The sequence below is a fragment of the Cetorhinus maximus genome, chromosome 3 (assembly GCF_964194155.1).
Source record: "Cetorhinus maximus chromosome 3, sCetMax3.hap1.1, whole genome shotgun sequence".
NCBI lineage: Eukaryota > Metazoa > Chordata > Chondrichthyes > Lamniformes > Cetorhinidae > Cetorhinus > Cetorhinus maximus.
In genome coordinates this window covers 51,808,156-51,820,730 of record NC_135881.1, presented here as the reverse complement: position 1 = coordinate 51,820,730, position 12,575 = coordinate 51,808,156, and positions in this window count along the sequence as shown.

Sequence of the window (12,575 nt, the reverse complement as noted above, 5' to 3'; positions counted from 1 at the left end):
CTGCAACTACAATTTGGCGTCCTTTACTTGGTTGACTCAAAAGAGTTATAATTTGGCGTCCTTCGATCATTGTGTACAGTAATTGAGTGCTTGTATTTAGAGTATTTTAATGGACTATTATTGGAGTTTGTTTAGTTTACTTTCCCAATTTTGTCTTTGCGGGCACGATTTGGACACATTTCTTATAGGTGCACATTTAATGATTAATTAATTTACTTTTGCTTCTCCTCCTTTCAGCCACCGGTCACAAAACTAACATCCAAATTAATCAATTAATTTGACACAATAAAAGTTGAATGTGTAGAAATGCAGCTGTTGATTTCCAAATCGGACGTTACACACTAGAGATTGGTCCTGAAACTGTGAACTTTACGGTCCTGCGGTTCCTGGCTCCACCACGATACAGCCCAGGACAGGTGATGTTGTAAACAAACATGGGCACCAAAGGATTTCCTGTCATTCGACTGTCAGTTAGAAAGAAAGAGTTTCCATTGCACACAAAATCTTGATAGAAAATCACGCTTTCAGCCCTTTATCCTAAAAAAAGAATGAATCACATTGCATCAAAGTTTTCTTAAAAAACCTAAGTGAATAGACATCAGGAAATAGATCCCAAAGATTGTTTGAAATGTGTTAAGCTAAATGACAATGCTTGCAGGGGACAACCGACATTAAATTATTGGCAAAGTTGTGAGACACCTATCATTGAAATAAATTACAATCAGTAATGTCAGTTGTATGAAGACGACATGAACCTTTACGAAGCAAATCGCAGCTTTTGAAAGTAGATTTTTATTGCAAGTGTTTATATTGTTTTCTGTTTAGTTTTTCTTCTCTCACGCCCACCGACATCAAACCGCCCCAGCCCCATAAGAACAGCACAGACCAGTTAGTGTCGCGCTTGTCTATGTTCAGTGTGCTGTATCTTTACTTGAGGTCTAATTCCACGTCCTATCTGCCACAGAAAGCAGTCAGCTCGTGATATGTAAGATTGAAGGTGGGATGTTAATTGAATAAGATGCGAACAATTAGGACAAGATCACCTCGGTCCTGAGCCGCCTTTCCGTACATTTTTCTTCTCGAAAAGATACCTTATGTGTTACCTCGGAAAGAAAATTTTAAAATACAACCGACCCAGAAAAACATTCACTTTGCCTTCTGGTCCAGTCGTCACAGAAAACTGAGGGTCATTTATTTATCTCGGTGATGTTTAAATATTAATACATCCAGCTTTTTAATTAATATTTGATTACACGTGTTTGTAATTGGTTACGGTTGTCGACCAGGCTTTTTTTTTATCCCGCCGGTGACATTTTTATTTGCAGTTTTTATTTCAGCCTTTACCTAAATCTTAAACAAAGCGCTAGTGCTTTGCTTCATATGGAGCTCGACAGCCAAATTCTGTTTTACTTTGCCTCCTTTTAATTGGGTAAATTTCCTTCGGATGCTGATCAGGTGCCACCATAGATCACACGCTGTTTTATAGCGTTGATTATGAAGCCGTGAGTCGATGCACCAAAAGGCGTTAAAACAGAACACATTGTTCACACTTTCTTGGGTGGGCACAGCCGCCCTCATCTATCACCTCCAGCGCCTCTACAGAAGCAGATGCATGATCCAGCACCCGTTCATCGTACCGTGCAAACCATCCAAACATGTGATCACTTGCCACCGACGTCTAGAGCAATCTCCCAGTTCATCATGGTGGAATCCGAAACGCCACCATTTGTGAGATTCCAGAAATTGCTGCGTTTTTTTTTCAAATTCGGGAATATCCCAAACAGCAAATTAACATTACAGCAAAAGCGGACACTACATTATAATGTTTATTCTCCCAATATTGTCGGAGCTCCGATCCGTCAGTTCGAGATTGTAAACCGTTTGGAGCTATAAATAATTTGCATCAAACTCACTGACCAGTGACCCTCGTGTCCACAGGGAATGCACTTTACATTTCACTGTTGAAGTGCAATAACGGTGTCAGATCAACACAGCCTGTATCCACATTTATAACTGGGTGAAACAGCCCAAATTATTTCAGATCTCATTGTGCACTCTTATCAACAAGAGGCAAAGAAAGCTGGGACCTTTTTTTTTGGTTTGTACCAATTGCATCAAATGAAAAGGATCGTGTGGACTAAATTCAGAAATTATTTGGTATTTTTGCCTTAATGTAATAATTAGGAACATTAATTCCAATAAATGGTGACCCATGCATGTTAGAGAAGTAATGAATGGTTAGGGGAATGGTAAGCACATCCATCTAACGGCGAGGTTGTTAAATCAGACAGCAGCCTGTTTTTGTTTATCCCGCGCAGATATTCACACACCGAGAAAAGCTGCAGCTGTGAACACCCCTAGGAACCAGCACCTTCCTTGAGGTGCAGCCGAGAGGCCTTAAAATTGCTGGCCTCGCCCCGATGGTTTCGAAACTGTGGTGGTTTCGGGAGACCATTTCGTGGAGCTTTAAATATAAAACAAAATTCAAGGGCAACAGACAGGGATATGGAAGATATTTGCGATCAGGAGATTTATTAAAGAATCGCGCGCGCTTGTAGTGTCAGATTCTGCGTTAAGAAGCTGCCCAGGCAGTAAGATGTGTTGAAATGATTTCCGAGGGCACCGGATTAACTGGACCCCACCCCCGGCTTTTCACCGCCTCCGTGAAGCGATTCTCGGAGTGAGGGAGCCCTGGTGAAATGAGACCGATCACTTCACCCGGGCTGCTGCAATCAGCCGCCCCCTCCCTGCGCTGGCTTCGCTTCGCTTCGCCTCGCCTCGGAACAAAGGGGACAAAGCTGCTGCTGTGCGATCCAGTGACCGGGGACCGAGTGGGATCCGGCCAGCAGGGTTACTCCGGGATCCCGTTAATTCCGTGCCCGACGGCGTACGTGTCCTTGTCGGCTTGGGAAATGCTCCATTTGTCACCGGGCGGCTAATTCTGGGCCGGATTCCACCCTCCTCCCGGGGGCTGGGGTGGATGGGTGGGGAGGTGGATAGGGGGTGAAGGATGGGGAAGGTGGATGGGGTGATGGGTGGGCGGGTGAAGGATGGGGAAGGTGGATGGGGTGATGGGTGGGGAGGTGGATAGCGGGTGAAGGATGGGGAAGATGGATGGGGTGATGGGTGGGGGGTGATGGGTGGGGGGGTGGATGGGGTGATGGATGAGGAGGTGGATGGGGTGGGGTGGATGGGGAGGTGGATAGGGGGTGATGGATGGGGGCCTGATGCATTAGGAACTTTCCCAGGAGCAGGCTGGGAATAGAATCAGGTTAGGGAGTTATAGCCCCAATGAGGAGCGATTTGCAGTGTCCTGGCATCATTCCCACCAGTGGAGTGGACCACAGCCATGTCTGGAGACCCTCAGCTCATTGCAAACAGGCGCACTTGTGGCAGGATGGAGGCCTTTGGAGCAGAAGGCTCATTGCCTCAATGATGGGGCCATGTGAAAGAAAGGCCTCTCACAGTAGATTTCCCCTCCATCCCCAAGTCTCTACTGGCTTTGGGAGTCTTCAGTGCAGTCCAGAGAGGGTTTCTCCATGTTTAGGTGCCCTGGGAGAGAAGTGTGAGGTCATACATTTAGGGAGGTCAAACAGTTACAGGCATTACACAATAAATGGGAATATACTAAGAGGGGTAGATGAAGTAAGATATCTTGGCATACAAGTACACAGGTCTCTGAAGGCAGCAGTTCAAGTAGACGAGGTTGTAAAGAAGGCATATGGAATGCTCTCCTTCATTGGCAGAGGTATAGAATATAAAAGTAAGGATATAATATTGGAATTGTATAAAACACTGGTGAGGCCACAACTGGTGTATTGTGTGCAGTTCTGGTCGCCACATTACAGGAAGGACGTAATAGCTCTGGAGAGAGTGCAGAGGAGGTTTACAAGAATGTTGCCAGCGTTAGAAAAGTGTAGCTATGAGGAGAGATTGGATAGGTTGGGGTTATTTTCCTTAGAACAAAGAAGGCTGAGAGGTGACTTGATTGAGGTGTACAAAATTATGGGGAATAGATAGAGTGGACAGGATAAAATTATTTCCCTTGGTGGAGAATTCTAGAACCAGGGGACATAGATTCAAAATGAGTGGCAGAAGGTGTAGGGGGGACATGAGGAAGAACTTTTTTACGCAGAGGGTAGTGGGTGTCTGGAATTCGCTGCCCAAGTTGGTGGTAGAGGCAGAAACTCTAAACTCTTTTAAAAAGTACCTGGATCTGCACCTTAAGTGCTGTAAGCTGCAGGGCTATGGGCCGAGTGCGGAAAGGTGGGATTAGAAAGGGCATCTGGGTGTCCTTGGGCTGGCATGGACAAGATGGGCTGAACAGCCTCTTTCTGTGCTGTAACTTTTCTATGATTCTATGGTTTCTATGGTGGTGCCCCACCTGTCTCTTCATGCCCACCTTGCCTGCTGGGGTTGTTGTAGTGGCTCCAAAGCTGCCAGCCATTTCAATGGGCCTTCAGCCTCAAGAGCCTCTCTGTAGTCCTTGATCAGACAACATGCTGGCTACTGAGTGGCCCCCGGGGTGTGAGTGGCCTGTGGGATGCAGGCCATCTGCGGAGTGGTCCCAGAAGTGTGAAGTGACCCCAGTGGTGCTGAGTGTCCCCAGGGTGCACAGTGATCCCCGGGGTGCAGACTAGCTGCGGAGTGCTACTGGAGAGGTGGGGTCAGATCTGGGGAGTCTTTGGGGGGCTTACGGCGGGGTCCGTGTGTTTGGGCTTATGGTGGGGTGGGGGGGTGGGGGGGGGTTCTGTGTGGAGGTGATTATGGGGGGAGTCTGTCTGGAGGTGGTTATTGGAGGTCTGTGTGGAGGGGGCTATGGGGGGGGCTCTGTGTGGAGGGGGCTATGGGAGGGCTTGTGTGGAGGGGGTTATGGGGGGTCTGTGTTGAGGGGGTTATTGAGGGTCTGTGTGGATTGGGTTATGGGTGTAAGGTGGCCTAGATTTTAGATTTTATTTTAGTAGGATTTCGTATGCTTGCTTATCTCGGCCATTTTGTACTTGCTTGTGAACAGGAAAAGAGGCCACATTGATGTTGCTAACCATCTGCAGCAAGCTGACCTAATCTAGTGTTATGGAGTTGTCACTGACTAGCAATGGATATTAGAAGGAAGTACCTCAATTAAAACGTAATTGAAGGAGAAGTAATTAATAATCAAATAAGTCAGATTTCTGTAATTCTGTATTTTTCCATTAACACCCCTATGTAAAAATTGAAAGTGCTGTCACATAGTCCGGGAAAAAGAAAGCCTGAACTCCATGGGACCCTCTTGTATCAACAACACACTGGCCTTGACTGACTCAGCCTTAGTTTGATCAATTAGCTGCCTGTAATCTTAAAGATAAGGGACACAACTTGAAGAAGGCATTGTCTTAAATTAAAGGCAATTTCCACAATTGGCCGGAACCAGTGAAATTAATCCTTAGATCATTAATGGCCAATTAGACTTTTCCAGCAACTATTGGCTAAGGTGGGGCGACAACACCTTTAAGGTACAAAAGAGGTTTACGGGAACCATCTTGTTGGGTGTACTAAGTGAAGGGAAACCGATTTAGAGCATCGAGGACAGAGGCGGGATTCCTGTTGGCGCAGAGATCATGAGCGTAGCACTGGGCCCAGGGACAGAGGTGGAATTCCTGTCAGCATGAATCCCGGATAGTGCAGTTTCCTTTGGAGGCAAAGGCGAATACCTGTTGGTGCAAAGGGTTGAGATAACTGATATCCATGGGAACAGAGGAAGTTTGCACAGGGCTCGAGTCTGTAGGGTTTGGTTATCTTAAGAATAATTTTGTTGTCTTTTTGTTAGTTAATTGATGTCTTTAGTTAATCGATAAGTACTGTTGTTTAATTTTGCTTATGTTCAATTAACTTTGGTATTATTTGCTAATTCAGTGTCTGAGTCTTTGCCTGATGGTTATGTCTCTGTCTCAGGGGGAGTCTTTGTGGAGTGTGGGGTTAAAGGGCGACATGGTTTGTGAAGAGTAGGTTATGGGGTTGGGGTGTGGGATGTGTGTAGAATGGGGCGTGGGGGAACTAGGTTGGGGGTGTCTGTGTGGAGGGGGTTATTGAGAGGGTGATCTGTGTGGAGGGGACTTTGGGGGGGGTCTGTGTGGAGGGGGTTTTGGGGGGGTCTGTGTGGACGGGGCTTTGGGGGGTCTGTGTGGAGGGGGTTTTGGGTGGTCTGTGTGGAGGGGGTTTTGGGGGGCTGGTCTGTGTGGAGGGGTTCTGGGGGGTTGGTCTGTGTGACCGGGGTTTTGGGGGGTGGTCCTTGTGAAGGGGGTTTTGGGGGGTGGTCTGTGTGGAGGGGGTTTTGGGGGGTCTGTGTGGAAGGGGTTTTGTGGGGTGATCTGTGTGGAGGGGTTTTGGGGGGGTTCTGTGTGGAGGGGGCTTTGGGGAGGTCTGTGTGGAGGGGGCTTTGGGGGGATCTGTGGAAGGGGTTTTGGGGGTTGGTCTGTGTGGAGGGGGTTTTGGGGGGCTGTGTGGAGGGGGTTTTGGGGGGCGGTCCTTGTGAAGGGGGTTTTGGGGGTGGTCCTTGTGAACGGGGTTTTGGGGGGTGGTCTATGTGGAGAGGGCTTTGGGGGTATCTGTGTGGAGGGGGTTATGGGGTGGATCTGTGTGGAGGGGGTTTTGGGGGTGTCTGTGTGGAAGGGGTTTTGTGGGGTGGTCTGTGTGGAGGGGGTTTTGGGGGGTATCTGTGTGGAGGGGATTTTGGGGGTATCTGTGTGGAGGGGGTTATGGGGTGGATCTGTGTGGAGGGGGTTTTGGGGAGTGGTCTATGTGGTGGGGGTTTTGGGGGTGTCTGTGTGGAGGGGGTTATGGGGGTGGATCTGTGTGGAGGGAGTTATCTTTGCAGAACTGCCCTCTCCCCACCTATACCCTGGTATTGAAGGATGTGTGACTCAGGGCAATCACATTCTGCAGCCATGAGGACATCTTAATACTTAGTGAAATCAATCAATCTGAAACATAACAGCAAATTAACTGCATTGAAATAGCTGAGTAGAATAGCATTAATGATTTTTTAAAAAGAAAATCTGCTGGTTCAAAATGGATGAGGTCTTTTCAAAACTGGCATCAGTGTGTGTTGGCACTCGTTAAATAGAATATAATAACACTCAAAGTGTGATATAGAGCATCCTGCAGAAATAATTATACTCCATGAATTTGTATTCAGATCTTTGTAGGAATATTTTAGTATTGCTGTTCATAAAATAATAGCCCATGATTACTTAAACACAGCAGTTACAATCTTAAGCCACCATGAAATAAATCTGGAAAGGCTATAAATTATGGAGAGAAGTGTAGGTGGATCAAGATCATAACCCATGTCTCTGTCACTAATTAATTTAAATATATGTAGAAAAGATGGAGATGGTGTCACAGGTCCACTTTAATAAACAAAAGATGTCAGCTCTTCAACAGATCTTTAATCAATCTCTATCATTTGCACCATTGGGCAAGCTTTTTTTTAGAAGAGAAGTATATGTTGGAGGAGAAGAAAAAGCAATAGTAAATTAGCACTGCAATTTAATATATGTGAATGGGGGTGGGGTGGGGAGGCATTAGCCATGACATTGCTTCCACCACCTCATCTGCACCAAGTAAAGTGATTGAAAGATCCCACACCTCTGCCAATCTGAAGGATTACATACTTCAGAGAAATAATCACTCAGTTTGTTGGCATACACCCGAAGGTTGTAAAAGTGAATATTGCAGAGATAGTGGATGTGCTAGCTATGAATTTCCAAAATCTTTTAGATTCAGGAGTGGTCCCATTGGACTGGAAGTTGGCAAATGCCAACTGCTTTTCAAGACAGGAGAGAGAGAGAAAACAGGCCAGTTAGCCCAACATCAGTTGTTGGAAAAATGCTGGAACCTATTATTCAGGAAGTTTTAACAATGCATCTAGAAAAGCATAGTATGATTAGAACAAGTCAACATAGTTTTATTAAAGGGAAATCTAGTTTGACAATTTTTTTGGACTTTTTTGAGGATGTAACTAGTTGGATTAAGGGGAATCACTAGATATAGTATATCTGCATTTCCAAAAGACATGCGAAAAGGTGCTTCATAAAGAGGTTAATAGGCAAAATAATGGCTCATAGAATTGGGGGTAATATTTTAGCATGGACAGATTTTGGTTAATGAATATAAAGCAGAGAGTGGCTTATAATTCACTTTCAGGCTTGACCACACATTTGCACCACACAAGTGCCAGGCACTGACTATCTCCAATAAGAATCTAACCATCTTCCCTTGACAATCAATGGCTTTACCATTGCTGAATCTCCCACTATCAACATCCTGGGGTTATCATTGACCAGAAACCAAGCTTGACCAGCCATATAAATACTCTGGCTACAAGAGCAGGTCCGAGCTGGGAACTCTGCAGTGAGTATCTCACCTCCTGACTCCCCAAAGTATGTGCACCATCTACAAAGCACAAGTCAAGAGTGTTGGAATACTCTCTGCTTGCCTGGATGAGTGCAGCTCCAACAACGCTCAAGGAGCTCAATGCCATCCAAGATAAAGCAGCCTGCTTTATTGCCACCCCATCCACCACCTTCAACATCCACTTCCTCTACCACCAATGTACAGTGGCAACAGTGCATACCATCTACAAGAGGCACAGCAGAAACTCACCAAAGCTCCTTTGAGAGTACTTTCCAAAGTCGTGACCTTTACCACTTAGAAGGACAAGGCCAACAGTTGCATGGGAACACCACCACCTGCAAGTTCCCCTCTAAGACACACACTATCCTGATTTGGAACTATAATCGCCGTTCCTTCATGGTCGCTGCATCAGAATCCTGGATCTCACTCCCCTTAAGCACTGTAGGTGTGTCTACACCTCATGGACTGCAGTGGTTCCAGAATGCAGCTCGCCACCACCTTCTCAAAGGTAATTAAGGATGGACAATAAAAATGCTGGCCTAGCCAGCTATGCCCACATCCCACGAAAGAATTTTAAAAATGGGGCTTTTTCAAGATGGCAGACAGTGAATAGTGGGTTGCCACAAGGATCAGTGCTGGGACCTCAGCTATTTACAATCTATATTAATAGCTTAGGTACAGATACAGAGGGTATTGTATCAAAGTTTGCTGATGATACCAAGCTAGGTGGGAAGGTAAGCTATGGGGAGGACACAAAGAGGCTGCAAAGAGATATAGACAGGTTAAGCGAGTAGGCAGCAGATTGAGTATAATGTAGGGAATTGTAATGTTATTCAGTTTAGTCATAAAAATAGAAAGGCAGAATATTTTTTCAAAGGTGTGAAACTTGTAAGTGTTGATGTTCAAAGAGACTTGGGTGTGCTTGTGCAAGGAACGCAGATAGTTAGCACGCAGGTACAGCAGGCAATTAAAAAGACAAATGGCATGGAGGCTTTTATTGCAAGGGGGTTGGAATACAAAAATACAGAAGTCTTGCTACAATTGTACAGGGTTTTGGTGAGACCATGTTTGAAATAATGTGTGCATTTTTTGTCTCCACATTTAAGAAACGATATACTTATATTGGAGACTGTACAGCGAAAGTTCACTAAATTGGTCCCTGGGATGAGGGGGTTGTCCTACGATGAGAGGCTGAGTAAACTGGGCTTATGTTCTCTAGAGCTTAGAAGAATGAGAGGCGATCTCATTGAAACCTACAAAATTCTGAAGGGGCTTGATAGGGTAGATGCTGAGAGATTATTTCCACTGGTTGAGGAATTTAAAACAGAGGGCACAGTCTCAGGGTAAGCGACTGATCACTTAGGACTGAGGTGAGGAGAAATTACTTCACCCAAAGGGTTGTGAATCTTTGGAATTCTCTACCCCAGAGGGTTATGGATGCTCCACTGTTGAATACATTTAAGGCTGGGATAGACAGATTTTTGTCTCTCCAGGAATGAAGGTATATGGGGGGGCAGATGGGAAGATGGAGTTGAAGTCCAAGATTAGCCATGATTGTATTGAATGGTGGAGCAGGCTCGATGGGCCATATGGTTTACTCCTGCTCCAATTTCTTGTGTTCTTGTATTCCTGCTAAAGTGTTGATGTTGTTCATTCGCCTTATGTCCGAGAATAAAATCTCTTCCATGTTCATATAGCTGGGGGCTTCAAAAGATAAAACAGGTTCCAACTTTTCTGATTTAATGATTTAAAGCAAATGTTTGTATACTTTACCTTTTGTAAATCCAAATCATGTTGATGTCTAGCTCATGTTAGAAGGGCAGCCACCATCTTCTCAAGAGCAACAAGAGATGAGAAATAAATGATGGCCTTGCCAGTGATGTCCGCATCCTGAGAATTAATTATAAAAGATGTGAGTACAAATAGTTAAAATTATATCCTTTAGCAAGGAAAAGGTGCCTTTAAAAACAACAGGTATTTCTGTCATTTTCAAATTGTTACAAAGAACCTTTAGGTGTACATTGTTACAAAAGTAGCAATATAAACTGGGAGGGGTGGGGGGTGGGCGGTGGTGAGCCGGGAGGAGTCTGATCCCAATTTTACTCCTGAGCATGCTAAAGCCAAGCTAATGTGACCTCCCACCAACAATGATTTGGGCATTTAGCAGGTGAGCATGAATCCAATCTTGTGTGAAACTGATTTTAAAAAGGGCTCAGGGAGTACTGTGTACTTAGTGCTGAATGACAGTAATGTTCTGAGAAATCTATGGTTGCAGCACACACTCCCCAACATTACAAGTAATTTCAGTGGAGTGGATCATCAAGCTTTTTCCAGGGCTGTAGTCAAGGATGAGATCCTGTCTAATTCTAGCCTTGAAGGCTTTACAATTCATCTTAAAGCTGCTTATTTTCTGATCTCAGACTGATATGGCAGAACCTTAACTGCAAAGAGAGGTGGCTTTGGCACCTGTGGGCAGTTAAATCCCCTAGAAGTGGCGTGGGGCCGTTTTCACCCGGGTGGTGGTTTGCAGGCGGGCAGGGGACCAAGCCCCTTGGAGCTGATGGGTAAATAAATGTCACAGGCAAATAGGCAATTAAAGCTGTTTTAACCACCCATTCAGGCTTTAACAGCCTGCCCAAGCTGTCAGCAGCTCATCAGGTACAACTAGGTGGGGGCCCTATGGAGAGTGGAAGTGACAGGCTGGGAAGCCTTTAGTCTGTGAAACTGAAGAGCTCCACCTGTGGCCAGGTTAGAGACTACTGCTCATAGCACTCAGAGAGAGAGAGAGAGAGAGAGAGAGAGTGCTTTCACTGCATGACAGGTGATTGCCAACTTCTTGGAAGTCACTTCACCTGTCTTGCACTTCACACACCTGGAGCTGCACTTCCTTGCTCTCATCATTCAACATGGCATGGCAGCAACATATGCTGCTGCACCTTGCACTTCTGATGACAAACAAAAGGAGCAGCAACACCAGCAGCAGCAGCAGGAGCAACACCAGCAGCAGCAGCAGGAGCAACACCAGCAGCAGCAGCAGGAGCAACACCACCAGCAGCAGGAGCAACACTAGCAGCAGCAGGAGCAACACCAGCAGCAGGAGCAACACCAGCAGCAGCAGGAGCAACGCTAGCAGCAGCAGGAACAACACCAGCAGCAGCAGGAGCAACACCACCAGCAGCAGCAGGAGCAACACCAGCAGCAGCAGGAGCAACACCAGCAGCAGCAGCAGGAGCAACACTAGCAGCAGCAGCAGGAGCAACACTAGCAGCAGCAGCAGGAGCAACACTAGCAGCAGCAGCAGGAGCAACAGCAGCAGGAGCAGGAGCAACACCAGCAGCAGCAGCAGGAGCAACACTAGCAGCAGCAGCAGGAGCAACACTAGCAGCAGCAGGAGCAACACCACCAGCAGCAGCAGGAGCAACACCACCACCAGCAGCAGGAGCAACACCACCACCAGCAGCAGGAGCAACACCAGCAGCAGCAGGAGCAACACCAGCAGCAGCAGCAGGAGCAACACCACCAGCAGCAGGAGCAACACCAGCAGCAACAGCAGGAGCAACACCAGCAGCAGCAGAAGCAACACTAGCAGCAGCAGCAGGAGCAACACTAGCAGCAGCAGGAGCAACACTAGCAGCAGCAGGAGCAACGCTAGCAGCAGCAGAAGCAACACTAGCAGCAGCAGCAGGAGCAACACCAGCAGCAGGAGCAACACTAGCAGCAGCAGGAGCAACACCAGCAGCAGGAGCAACACCAGCAGCAGCAGCAGCAGGAGCAACACTAGCAGCAGCAGGAACAACACCAGTAGCAGCAGGAGCAACACCACCAGCAGCAGCAGGAGCAACACCAGCAGCAGCAGCAGGAGCAACACTAGCAGCAGCAGCAGGAGCACACTAGCAGCAGCAGGAGCAACACCAGCAGCAGGAACAACACCAGCAGCAGCGGGAGCAACACCACCAGCAGCAGCAGGAGCAACACCACCAGCAGCAGCAGGAGCAACACCAGCAGCAGCAGCAGGAGCAACACCACCAGCAGCAGCAGGAGCAACACCACCACCAGCAGCAGGAGCAACACCAGCAGCAGCAGCAGGAGCAACACCAGCAGCAGGAGCAACACCACCAGCAGCAGGAGCAACACCAGCAGCAGGAGCAACACCAGCAGCAGGAGCAACACCACCAGCAGCA